Raw genomic sequence first — 14,810 nt, 5'->3', positions numbered from 1 at the left:
GAAATTATGAAAGAGTTCTCCTTATCGAGTAGATGGCTAGGATGTAAAAGTAGGTGGTGATTTCAGGCTTCATCTTTCGCACCTTCCTGTAGTTCCCAAAGTAGGCGGCTCAAAACTCGAAGTAGCCAGTTTTTAGCCGGCTGCCGCCACTTAATGAGAACCTAATGTACGTAGACCACAGTACTTTTAAATCTCTAGAAGTGCAGTCTAAGCGGGGCTATAAAATTTGTATCTGTTCGGTCATCGTAGGGGAACTTGAAGCTTTTCGAAATTACAAGGGCTTCAGTTTTATTTTCGAGAAAGTATGAGACCGTAAGTTAATTAAGTTCATTTCTTTATCACCTAGAGATATGCCAAGAGATCAGTCAGGCACAATTTAAAAGATTTGACCAACAAGAAACAAGAAAGGTAAATACAATATTAAAATAATTTTATTCTATTTATATACATTAAGCAGTCAAGATAGCAACACAGTGTAGAAGATACCAGAATTCAAGGTCAAAACAAACTACACTGTAAAATTCAAACTGCATGATAAATGGCATAAGACACAATGCTGCCCCTCTCAAACATGCAAAGGGATACTCCAGTTTTAAACCTGTGAAAGCAACAATTAGGATGCCAGGGAATTATGTTTGATGCCCTATGATATATTCTAACTTTTACATAAAACCTTTGATTAAACAATAATATATACTTAGGGGTCAACTGGGATTCGAACCTAGCAAAGAAATGGGATACACATTTCTCCCTGAACTGTAACGTGCAAAGTCAGTCTATAAGAAAATATACACCAACTCAACTGTTATTCATACTCAGCAAAGAATTGGGAGGCAGCAGCTTTCTGAACAATTGAATACAAACTTAAATTAGTTTTACGAGCATTATCCTAATGAGCAAATAGACTAAAATGGGACATAGGTGTTCGAGAATAGAAAGTAGAAATAATATTGTGACATGCTGTCTTCTTAGACTGCATCCACTTACTAAAATTTAAAAAATTATTCCCTTTTTCGTTAACTGAAGAGAGTCGTACAACTTTTTATTTAAGCGCCTTTGAACTGTTTTGGTTTAATATCAACCCTTCAAACCAATTCTTTCCTTTTCAAAGTGCCTCGACCAAATGAAGCATTTAAAGACACCCAGGCCCATGGACAGAATTTTTAAGATACATGGATTTTCTCCTGGGGAGTAATCCCCCTTATATAAGCCAACTAGGTATGTGCCACCCCAAAGGGTATGGTTTTTGCACCTTTTTGGTCTAAAAACGGTCAGGACTTGGAGAACCGGGGGGCACACTCCTGGGATTTCAGTCACTTTTGTAAATAACACAAATAAGCAGCCACGGTTTAAATACTAGGGCTACGCGTGAATCGCCGAGAGAGAGAGTTAGCTTCCTTTTTTATTGGGTACTTTGTTTTGCTCTGCACATAAGTTTTGATTACTCTTTTTAGATAACTCAATCTAGGAGAAGTGAAGGTATATTAAAGTTGTTTCAAACGTGCGGGCTCCAAAAACAAAATGATTTGAAAGGTCTTAATTATGTGCCAGTAATTTTCCTTGCTTTAAATTAGATAAATAAATCAAATCATGGTTAGGGATATTATGTACTAGCTAAGGCTAGGGAACCTAACTTGTGATAGGTAATCACTGATTTCAAAAACCTATCACAATAAAATTGTGACTGCCAGATAAAGAGTATTTCAACAAATCATATCTGACATCATCATTTTGTTATGCTTTTACTAATTTTTTTTTGTCTTCTTTACTCATCCCCCGTAGGTAACAATCTAAAAACAATCTAACAGAAGTACAGTCATTAATTGTACAGTGCTGACCCAACTAAACCAGGATATTTTCAAAATGGTAAGAGCTTGGAGCTTGTAACAACCCCAATCCCGATCTTTATTTAGTGACTTAATAAATTATGGCTCCTAAGGACCTTCCTTGAAGTATTAGAATACATAAAAATTCTGATATTTATAAAAAGCAATTTACATTTACAACTGGGATTCCAACTCACCAAAAATGGGAGACAGCTGCTCCCTAAACTATGACATAATACATAATATTTATATAAAGTTAATAACCTCTCCCCACTGGCAGTAGTTTTGCATACAGGTTTTATGCCAGAAAACACTATGAAAACACACAAAAAGTAATGCTCCTCCCTGGACTAATACCTTAGTCTATAATAGATGGCACTTACTATTTTTAACTTACGATTTTTAAAAACACTAGATAACCTGGCATTTCCAACCCAGCAAGCAAGGGAGACAGGAGCTCCCTGGACTGAAACTTCAGTCTATGATAGTTACAACTTACTATAAAAACTGTGTAAATAAACTAGGATTCCAACCCAGCAAGCAAGGTAGACAGGAGCTCCCTGGACTGATACTTCAGTCAATAATAGATGAAACTTACTATTAAAACTAGATAAACTAGGATTCCAACTCAGCAAGCAAGAGAGACAGGAGCTCCCTGGACTGATACTTCAGTCACTAATAGATGAAACTTACTATTAAAACTAGATAAACTGGGATTCCAACCCAGGAAGCAAGGGAGACAGGAGCTCCCTGGACTGATACTTCAGTCAATAATAGATGAAACTTACTATTAAAACTAGATAAACTGGGATTCCAACCAAGCAAGCAAGGGAGACAGGAGCCCCCTGGACTGATACTTCAGTCAATAATAGATGAAACTTACTATTAAAACTAGATAAACTGGGATTCCAACCCAGCCAGGAAGGGAGACACGAGCTCCCTGGACTGATACTTCAGTCTTTAATAGTGTTATTACTTACTATTAAAATTAGATAAACTGGGATTCCAACCCAGCAAGCAAGGGAGACAAGAGCTCCCTGGACTAATACTTCAGTCAATAATAGATGAAACTGACTATTTAAACTAGATAAAATGGGATTCCAACCCAGTAAGCAAGGGAGACAGGAGCTCCCTGGAGTGATACTTCAGTCATTAATAGATGAAATTTACTATTAAAACTAGGTAAACTGGGATTCCAACTCAGTAAGCAAGGGAGACAGGAGCTCCCTGGAGTGATACTTCAGTCATTAATAGATGAAATTTACTATTAAAACTAGATAAACAGGGATTCCAACTCAGCAAGCAAGGGAGACAGGAGCTCCTTGGACTGATACTTCAGTCTTTAATAGTTATTACTTACTATTAAAACTAGATAAACTGGGATTCCAACCCAGCAAGCAAGGGAGACAAGAGCCCCCTGGACTGATACTTCAGTCAATAATAGATGAAACTTACTATTAAAACTAGATAAAATGGGATTCCAACCCAGTACGTAAGGGAGACAGGAGCTCCCTGGAGTGATACTTCAGTCATTAATAGATGAAATTTACTATTAAAACTAGATAAACTGGGATTCCAACTCAGCAAGCAAGGGAGACAGGAGCTCCTTGGACTGATACTTCAGTCTTTAATAGTTATTACTTTCTATTAAAACTAGATAAACTGGGATTCCAACCCAGCAAGCAAGGGAGACAAGAGCTCCCTGGACTGATACTTAAGTCAATAATAGATAAAACTTACTATTAAAACTAGATAAACTGAGATTCCAACCCAGCAAGCAAGGGAGACAGGAGCTTCCTGGACTGATACTTCAGTCAATAATAGATGAAACTTACTATTAAAACTGGATAAACTGGGATTCCAACTCAGCAAGCAAGGGAGACAGGAGCTCCCTGGACTGATACTTCAGTCAATAACAGATGAAATGTACTATTAAAACTAGATATACTGGGATTCCAACCCTGCAAGCAAGGGAGACAGGGGCTCCCTGGAGTGATACTTCAGTCAATGAGAGATGAAACTTACTGTAAAACAGAGCATTTACTGGGATTCCAATGCAGCAAGCTAGATAAGTAATACCTGGAGTGACACAAGAGTCTATTATGCATGTAGTTGAACCTTTAATACCCTAATTCTAGAACTAAATAAGGTGCATTACACCTTACGTTTAATTATTTTGATAGTATTATACTGTTCGAGCAGCAGCAATTCTTTCAATAAATTTATTAGCAGCCATAAGTAGAAAAAGGGGATTCCAAAAACAAAGTTGGCTTATTGTTGCCAATACAGTGGCCTCAAGCCAGGTGGAGGGTTTCGTGCGTTCCACAGGGTGCTTGTCTACTTATGCGGTGAGAGTGGTACTGAGCCATCAGTTACACCGAGGTCTGGGTGGTCGCCTCTGACCGACAGGTGATGTATTGGGCGCCTGATAAGAAAACGGCCGTTGCACTCAAGTGCTTATCGACTCATTCTGCAGTGGTGCAGAGCTTTATGAGTGATACTGAACGGGCCGTAGCGGTGTACCGCTCATCGGGTCATGCCATATCTCAGGTTCTGTCACGAAACAAGTCTGTTGTAAGCGCTCATGCCCAGGTGTCCCGGTTTGGACGCAAGCGGAGGTCCCCCAATTTATATGGCCGTTGCACTCACGTGCGTCTCGGATACTGCACAGGCCATACACCCTTTTCTTTAGGTCATGCCATATCTCAGCTTCTGTAACGAAACAGGTTTTTTCGAGCCTTTAAATTTTTTGTTTTTGTTTTTGTTTAAATAAAAAAAATCTCAGTTATTTTAGGTATAATTTCAGATTTTCTTGGAAAGAGTTGTTGCTCTAAGAAGATTATCACTGATTTTCAAAGTAATATGCACTTAGGGTAACTGGGATTCCAGCCAAGCAACCAAGGGAGACAGGAGCTCCCGGACTGATACTTCAGTCAAGAATAGATAAAACTTACTATTAAAACTAGATAAACTGGGCTTCCAACCCAGCAAGAAAGGGAGACAGATGCTCCCTGGACTGATACTTCAGTCAATAGTAGATGAAAATTAGTATTAAAACTAGATAAACTGGGATTCCAACCCAGCAACCAAGGGAGACAGGAGCTCCCGGACTGATACTTCAGTCAATAATAGATGAAACTTACTCTTAAAACTAGATAAACTGGGATTCCAACCCAGCAAGCAAGGGAGACAGGAGCTCTCTGGATTGATACTTCACTCAATAATAGATAAAATTACTATTAGAACTAGATAAACTGGGATTCCAACCCAGCAAGCAAGGGAGACAGGAGCTCCCTGGACTGATACTTCAGTCAATAATAGATGAAACTTACTATTAAAAGTAGGTAAACAGGGATTCCAACCCAGCAAGCAAGGGAGAAAGGAGCTCCCTGGACTGATACTTCAGTCAATAATAGATAAAACTTACTATTAAAACTAGATAAAATGGGATTCCAACCCAGCAAGCAAGGGACACAGCAGCTCCCTGGACTGATACTTCAGTCAATATTTGGTAAAACTTAGTATTAACACTAGATAAACTGGGATTCCAACCCAGCAAGCAAGGGTGACAGAGGCTCCCTGGAGTGATACTTCAGTCATTAATAGATGAAACTTACTATTAAAACTAGTTAAACTGGGATTCCAACGCAGCAAGCAAGGGAGACAGGAGCTCCCTGGACTGATACTTTAGGCTATAATATTGTTAGTACTTACTGTTAAAATTAGATATACTGGGATTCCAACCCAGCAAGCAAAGGAGACATCAGCTTCCTGGACTGATTCTTCAGTCTTTAATAGTTATTACTTACTATTAAAACTAGATAAACTGGGATCCATCCCAGCAAGCAAGGGAGACAGGAGCTTCCTGGACTGATACTTCAGTCAATAATAGATGAAACTTACTATTAAAACTGGATAAACTGGGATTCCAACTCAGCAAGCAAGGGAGACAGGAGCTCCCTGGACTGATGCTTCAGTCAATAACAGATAAAATGTACTATTAAAACTAGATATACTGGGATTCCAACCCAGCAAGCAAGGGAGACAGGGGCTCCCTGGACTGATACTTCAGTCAATGAGAGATGAAACTTACTGTTGAAACAGACCATTTACTGGGATTCCAATGCAGCAAGCTAGATAAGTAATACCTGGAGTGACACAAGAGTCTATTATGCATGTAGTTGAACCTTTAATACCCTAATTCTAGAACTAAATAAGGTGCATTACACCTTACGTTTAATTATTTTGATAGTATTATACTGTTCGAGCAGCAGCAATTCTTTCAATAAATTTATTAGCAGCCATAAGTAGAAAAAGGGGATTCCAAAAACAAAGTTGGCTTATTGTTGCCAATACAGTGGCCTCAAGCCAGGTGGAGGGTTTCGTGCGTTCCACAGGGTGCTTGTCTACTCATGCGGTGAGAGTGGTACTGAGCCATCAGTTACACCGAGGTCTGGGTGGTCGCCTCTGACCGACAGGTGATGTATTGGGCGCCTGATAAGAAAACGGCCGTTGCACTCAAGTGCTTATCGACTCATTCTGCAGTGGTGCAGAGCTTTATGAGTGATACTGCACGGGCCGTAGGGGTGTACCGCTCATCGGGTCATGCCATATCTCAGGTTCTGTCACGAAACAAGTCTGTTGTAAGCGCTCATGCCCAGGTGTCCCGGTTTGGACGCAAGCGGAGGTCCCCCAATTTATATGGCCGTTGCACTCACGTGCGTCTCGGATACTGCACAGGCCATACACCCTTTTCTTTAGGTCATGCCATCTCAGCTTCTGTAACGAAACGGGTTTTTTCGAGCCTTTAAATTTTTTTTTTGTTTTTGTTTAAATAAAAAAAATCTCAGTTATTTTAGGTATAATTTCAGATTTTCTTGGAAAGAGTTGTTGCTCTAAGAAGACTATCACTGATTTTCAAAGTAATATGCACTTAGTGTAACTGGGATTCCAGCCCAGCAACCAAGGGAGACAGGAGCTCCCTGCACTGATACCTCAGTCAATAATAGATGAAACTTAGTATTAAAACTAGATAAACTGGGATTCCAACCCAGCAAGCATGGGAGACATGAGCTCCCTGGACTGATACTTCAGTCAATAATAGATGAAACTTACTATTAAAAGTAGGTAAACAGGGATTCCAACCCAGCAAGCAAGGGAGACAGGAGCTCCCTGGACTGATACTTCAGTCAATAATAGATAAAACTTACTATTGAAACTAGATAAAATGGGATTCCAACCCAGCAAGCAAGGGAGACAGCAGCTCCCTGGACTAATACTTGAGTCAATAATAGATGAAACTTACTATTAAAAGTAGGTAAATAGGGATTCCAACCCAGCAAGCAAGGGAGACAGGAGCTCCCTGGACTGATACTTCAGTCAATAATAGATAAAACTTACTATTAAAACTAGATAAAATGGGATTCCAACCCAGCAAGCAAGGGAGACAGGAGCTCCCTGGACTGATACTTTAGTCAATATTTGATAAAACTTAGTATTAACACTAGATAAACTGGGATTCCAACCCAGCAAGCAAGGGAGACCGAAGCTCCCTGGACTGATACTTCAGTCAATAATAGATGAAACTTACTATTAAAACTAGATAAACTGGGATTCCAACCCAGCAAGCAAAGGAGACAGGAGCTCCCTGGACTGATACTTCAGTCAATAATAGATGAAACTTACTATTAAAAGTAGGTAAACAGGGATTCCAACCCAGCAAGCAAGGTAGACAGGAGCTCCCTGGACCGATACTTCAGTCAATAATAGATAAAACTTACTGTTAAAACTAGATAAACTGGGATTCCAACCCAGCAAGCATGGGAGACATGCGCTCCCTGGACTGATACTTCAGTCAATAATAGATGAAACTTACTATTAAAAGTAGGTAAACAGGGATTCCAACCCAGCAAGCAAGGGAGACAGGAGCTCCCTGGACTGATACTTCAGTCAATAATAGATAAAACTTACTATTGAAACTAGATAAAATGGGATTCCAACCCAGCAAGCAAGGGAGACAGCAGCTCCCTGGACTGATACTTCAGTCAATAATAGATGAAACTTACTATTAAAAGTAGGTAAACAGGGATTCCAACCCAGCAAGCAAGGTAGACAGGAGCTCCCTGGACTGATACTTCAGTCAATAATAGATAAAACTTACTATTAAAACTAGATAAAATGGGATTCCAACCCAGCAAGCAAGGGAGACAGGAGCTCCCTGGACTGATACTTTAGTCAATATTTGATAAAACTTAGTATTAACACTAGATAAACTGGGATTCCAACCCAGCAAGCAAGGGAGACAGCAGCTTCCTGGACTGATACTTCAGTCAATAATAGATAAAACTTACTATTAAAACTAGATAAACTGGGATTCCAACCCAGCAAGCAAGGGAGACAGGAGCTCCCTGGACTGATACTTCAGTCAATAATAGATGAAACTTACTATTAAAAGTAGGTAAACAGGGATTCCAACCCAGCAAGCAAGGTAGACAGGAGCTCCCTGGACTGATACTTCAGTCAATAATAGATAAAACTTACTATTAAAACTAGATAAAATGGGATTCCAACCCAGCAAGCAAGGGAGACAGGAGCTCCCTGGACTGATACTTTAGTCAATATTTGATAAAACTTAGTATTAACACTAGATAAACTGGGATTCCAACCCAGCAAGCAAGGGAGACAGCAGCTTCCTGGACTGATACTTCAGTCAATAATAGATAAAACTTACTATTAAAACTAGATAAACTGGGATTCCAACCCAGCAAGCAAGGGAGACAGGAGCTCCCTGGACTGATACTTCAGTCAATAATAGATGAAACTTACTATTAAAAGTAGGTAAACAGGGATTCCAACCCAGCAAGCAAGGTAGACAGGAGCTCCCTGGACTGATACTTCAGTCAATAATAGATAAAACTTACTATTAAAACTAGATAAACTGGGATTCCAACCCAGCAAGCATGGGAGACATGCGCTCCCTGGACTGATACTTCAGTCAATAATAGATGAAACTTACTATTAAAAGTAGGTAAACAGGGATTCCAACCCAGCAAGCAAGGGAGACAGGAGCTCCCTGGACTGATACTTCAGTCAATAATAGATAAAACTTACTATTGAAACTAGATAAAATGGGATTCCAACCCAGCAAGCAAGGGAGACAGCAGCTCCCTGGACTGATACTTCAGTCAATAATAGATGAAACTTACTATTAAAAGTAGGTAAACAGGGAGTCCAACCCAGCAAGCAAGGTAGACAGGAGCTCCCTGGACTGATACTTCAGTCAATAATAGATGAAACTTACTATTAAAACTAGATAAAATGGGATTGCAACCCAGCAAGCAAGGGAGACAGGAGCTCCCTGGACTGATACTTTAGTCAATATTTGATAAAACTTAGTATTAACACTAGATAAACTGGGATTCCAACCCAGCAAGCAAGGGAGACAGCAGCTTCCTGGACTGATACTTCAGTCAATAATAGATAAAACTTACTATTAAAACTAGATAAACTGGGATTCCAACCCAGCAAGCAAGGGAGACAGGAGCTCCCTGGACTGATACTTCAGTCAATATTTGATAAAACTTAGTATTAACACTAGATAAACTGGGATTCCAACCCAGCAAGCAAGGGAGACCGGAGCTCCCTGGACTGATACTTCAGTCAATAATAGATAAAACTTACTCTTAAAACTAGATAAACTGGGATTCCAACCCAGCAAGCAAGGGAGACAGGAGCTCCTTAGACTGATACTTCAGTCAATAATAGATGAAACTTACTATAAAAACTAGATAAACTGGGATTCAAACCCAGCAAGCAAGGAAGACAGGAGCTCCGGGACTGATACTTCAGTCAATAAAAGATGAAACTTACTCTTAACTAGATAAACTGGGATTCCAACCCAGCAAGCAACGGAGACAGGAGCTCTCTGAACTGATACTTTAGTCAAGAATAGATAAAATTACTATTAAAACTAGATAAACTGGGATTCCAACCCAGCAAGCAAGGGAGACAGGAGCTCCCTGGGCTGATACTTCAGTCAATAATAGATGAAACTTACTATTAAAAGTAGGTAAACAGGGATTCCAACCCAGCAAGCAAGGGAGACAGGAGCTCCCTGGACTGATACTTCAGTCAATAATAGATAAAACTTACTATTAAAACTAGATAAAATGGGATTCCAACCCAGCAAGCAAGGGAGACAGGAGCTCCCTGGACTGATACTTTAGTCAATATTTGATAAAACTTAGTATTAACACTAGATAAACTGGGATTCCAACCCAGCAAGCAAGGGAGACAGCAGCTTCCTGGACTGATACTTCAGTCAATAATAGATAAAACTTACTATTAAAACTAGATAAACTGGGATTCCAACCCAGCAAGCAAGGGAGACAGGAGCTCCTTGGACTGATACTTCAGTCAATAATAGATGAAACTTACTATAAAAACTAGATAAACTGGGATTCAAACCCAGCAAGCAAGGAAGACAGGAGCTCCAGGACTGATACTTCAGTCAATAAAAGATGAAACTTACTCTTAACTAGATAAACTGGGATTCCAACCCAGCAAGCAACGGAGACAGGAGCTCTCTGGACTGATACTTTAGTCAAGAATAGATAAAATTACTATTAAAACTAGATAAACTGGGATTCCAACCCAGCAAGCAAGGGAGACAGGAGCTCCCTGGACTGATACTTCAGTCAATAATAGATGAAACTTACTATTAAAAGTAGGTAAACAGGGATTCCAACCCAGCAAGCAAGGGAGACAGGAGCTCCCTGGACTGATACTTCAGTCAATAATAGATAAAACTTACTCTTAAAACTAGATAAACTGGGATTCCAACCCAGCAAGCAAGGGAGACAGGAGCTCCTTGGACTGATACTTCAGTCAATAATAGATGAAACTTACTATAAAAACTAGATAAACTGGGATTCAAACCCAGCAAGCAAGGAAGACAGGAGCTCCAGGACTGATACTTCAGTCAATAAAAGATGAAACTTACTCTTAACTAGATAAAATGGGATTCCAACCCAGCAAGCAAGGGAGACAAGAGCTCCCTGGACTGATACTTTAGTCAATATTTGATAAAACTTAGTATTAACACTAGATAAACTGGGATTCCAACCCAGCAAGCAAGGGATACCGAAGCTCCCTGGACTGATACTTCAGTCAATAATAGATAAAACTTACTATTAAAACTAGATAAACTGGGATTTCAACCCAGCAAGCAAGGGAGACAGGAGCTCCCTGGACTGATACTTCAGTCAATATTTGATAAAACTTAGTATTAACACTAGATAAACTGGGATTCCAACCCAGCAAGCAAGGGAGACCGGAGCTCCCTGGACTGATACTTCAGTCAATAATAGATAAAACTTACTCTTAAAACTAGATAAACTGGGATTCCAACCCAGCAAGCAAGGGAGACAGGAGCTCCTTGGACTGATACTTCAGTCAATAATAGATGAAACTTACTATAAAAACTAGATAAACTGGGATTCAAACCCAGCAAGCAAGGAAGACAGGAGCTCCAGGACTGATACTTCAGTCAATAAAAGATGAAACTTACTCTTAACTAGATAAACTGGGATTCCAACCCAGCAAGCAACGGAGACAAGAGCTCTCTGGACTGATGCTTCAGTCAAGAATAGATAAAATTACTATTAAAACTAGATAAACTGGGATTCCAACCCAGCAAGCAAGGGAGACAGGAGCTCCCTGGACTGATACTTCAGTCAATAATAGATGAAACTTACTATTAAAAGTAGGTAAACAGGGATTCCAACCCAGCAAGCAAGGGAGACAGGAGCTTCCTGGACTGATACTTCAGTCAATAATAGATAAAACTTACTATTAAAACTAGATAAAATGGGATTCCAACCCAGCAAGCAAGGGAGACAGGAGCTCCCTGGACTGATACTTTAGTCAATATTTGATAAAACTTAGTATTAACACTAGATAAACTGGGATTCCAACCCAGCAAGCAAGGGAGACAGCAGCTTCCTGGACTGATACTTCAGTCAATAATAGATGAAACTTACTATTAAAACTAGATAAACTGGGATTCCAACCCAGCAAGCAAGGGAGACAGGAGCTCCCTGGACTGATACTTCAGTCAATATTTGATAAAACTTAGTATTAACACTAGATAAACTGGGATTCCAACCCAGGAAGCAAGGGAGAGAGGAGCTTCCTGGACTGATACTTCAGTCAATAATAGGTGAAACTTACTATTAAAACTAGATAAACTGGGATTTCAACCCAGTTAGCAAGGGAGACAGAAGCTCCCTGGACTGATACTTTAGTCAATAATTGGTGAAACTTACTATTAAAACTAGATAAACTGGGATTCTAGCCCAGCAAGCAAGGGAGAGAGGAGCTCCCTGGACTGATACTTTAGTCAATAATAGATGAAACTTACTATTAAAACTAGATAAACTGGTATTCCAACCCAGCAAGCAAGGGATTCAGGGGCTTCCTGGACTGATACTTCAGTCTATCATAGTTATTACTTACTATGAAAATTAGATAAACTGGGACTCCAACCCAGCAAGTAATGGAGTCAGGAGTTCTCTTTACTGATACTTCAGTCTATCGTAGTTATCACTTACTATTAAAATTAGATAAAATGGGATTCCAACCCAGCAATCAATGGGGACTGGAGCTCCTTAGTCTGAGAAGAAGAACACCCAATTGCATTTGCCTGAAATCTGCTGTTAATTAGGACCAATGAGATATACCCTTAGAAAGTTTCCACTTGAGAAGATATGAGAACTCCCGTAATTTCTTTGCCTGATATCTGCTGTTAACTAGGGCCAATGGGATTTGCAGTCACTATCATTTTATTTGAGGAGAGAACTGTTTTCACTTTAATTTAATTTATTTTTAATTGCGTATAATTTCATTTAACATGGAAGAGACACTTTATGGATCTGTTAATAAACTTTTAATAGAATTATTACTATTATTATAATTGTTATTGTTATTATTATTATTACTGATATACCATTAGATGATTAGATACCATAAAAAGATAATAACTTTAATGATTCAAATTGTATATTTCACTTAGTAAACATAGATTTGAACCTGGAAATTATTTAAGTGTTTGACTCTCCACTGTTATATCTTTGCAGGTTATAACAAGGCTTTTGCTGGACGCTTTAAATATATCTAAGTGGATACGTCGGAAATGAATTTATTGTATTTACAGTGTAACTTTACGATTTTGCGCAGTTGTTGTTACAGGGAAAATGCTATTTGAGGGTACAGTGAGAGTCGACTTGTCTTTATTGATATGGTTTTTTATGTCTCGGCCCACTAAGAATATCTGCCGATGGTCAGATATTTTTAGTGTGCGTTAAACTTCATTTCTTATCTATATCCCTTATCGGTGCAAATCAAAATAGGTTGTATTAGTTCAATTTACGTCTGTTGGTAACATCCTCTAAGCGCTTTTTTCTTTTTCTTTAGCTTTTTTATTTTCTAGATTGAATCTACCCGGTTATTTTTGTTCATCACGTGGGGAGGCGTTTTCTACGCTTCAGGTATAATGGATATGTTTCTTTGCATTAATCCCCGGTTTTCTCCTTAGGCCTAGATGTCGAGCACCACGAGGAGCTCGAGGAGTTCGGATTGATATACTCTAGAATAAGAGCACAACATCGTATGTGTAGTACCCGGCGTCGTTTGCTAGTGAGAGAATAGAGAACAAAGAAGTGAACGACTGAAATGAATTCATTTATCTCTATAGCAAACGGGAGCTAGAAAAATAAGTTTCTTATATGTGCTTATTGCAAAAAGTACGTTTAAACCCGAAAATGGTGTTGGGTTTGGCAGAAGTACCTGAATTTTTTATCGTTGAGATTCTTTATATATATTTTGCTAACAGATACTTACTTTGGTCGCTATATTTACTGAGTTCAGGTTCCTTTTTTAAATTGCACTTTTATAGTTTACAAAGATTGAAAAATCGTCATCTGGTGGAACCTGTACTAGCTGATGAAACAACACCAACAATGAAAGGTACGTTATCTCTTGAGAAGAATTGAATAACCCCAGTTTTTACAACAGGGTTCGAACAGGGGCGGTCCAAAAAATAACGGGCTGTTAGACTGTAAATCACTTAAATAACTAACCAACGCGAAAAACGAGAGCACAAAATAACCAGTACTCAAATTTCTCTATTTCTACAGTCTACTGATAAACATTGCACTTTCTTCTGTTTTAGGACGTGTTTCTCAAGTTGGACATCTGAAGAAATGCCTGCGTGTTACGATACAGCTAAAGTGAAGATGTAGCGATCAAGATGAAATACTTTAGAAAATTAATCTAACAATTTTTTTTTTCCAGCAATATAAAAGCTAAATAAAACTTTGTAGAATTCTGCTACAGTAGCAGTCAACATTTTCGAAGGAGGACTTTCCTTCTTACGGAAACAACTACTACTGGGCAACAATGGCTTTTTTTTGTGTGTGTTCTGAAATTATTAAGGATAGGTCTATTCAAAATATCTTTAATGTTAATCTTCGTGTTCCTAAACACTTAAATGACTGTAATGAACACTCTCGCCATTTTTCGGGGGTACTCGTTGACTACTTTGGCTTGCGTTAATCTTCATATACTAGACCTACCATAACTTCGAACACGCGCTATGGTAAACGCTTACAGTAATGCCTTTACAAAATTGCGTTCATTGAAATGAACACTGTCCCCATCTTTCGGGGATACTTTCGGCAACTTTTGACCACTATCTTTGACTTCTTCGGCCTGCGTTAAGTCTTCATGTTTACTTACCATTTCTACGAACCGGCGCTATCGTAAATGGCTATATGCCTTTGTCACAATGAATACTCTTGCCATCCTTCGGGGTACTTTCGGTAACTTTCGACCACTATCATTGACTACTTCGACTTGCGTCAGTCTTCATAGAACCTTATGAGTACCATTACTTCGAACGCGCGCTATCGCCAACTTGTGAACACT

General features: G+C 39.2%; 1 long non-coding RNA gene across 2 annotated transcripts; it reads left to right on the top strand.

Moving 5' to 3' along the window:
* The first annotated feature begins 344 nt into the window (after window positions 1-344).
* On the top strand, window positions 345-14,171 carry LOC140950348 (uncharacterized). 2 transcript variants are annotated; one of them, XR_012167175.1, is made up of 4 exons: window positions 345-408; window positions 13,315-13,372; window positions 13,780-13,850; window positions 14,056-14,171. It is a non-coding gene; the product is annotated as an uncharacterized lncRNA (long non-coding RNA). The 2 variants fall into 2 exon arrangements; XR_012167174.1 differs by lacking the exon at window positions 345-408 and having other exon boundaries at window positions 13,238-13,372.
* Window positions 14,172-14,810: the final 639 nt, after the last annotated feature.

This window comes from Porites lutea, chromosome 10 (assembly GCF_958299795.1).
Source record: "Porites lutea chromosome 10, jaPorLute2.1, whole genome shotgun sequence".
Classification (NCBI taxonomy): Eukaryota; Metazoa; Cnidaria; class Anthozoa; order Scleractinia; family Poritidae; genus Porites; species Porites lutea.
Note: the sequence above shows the minus strand (reverse complement) of the source record. Positions and strands in the feature narration are given on the sequence as shown.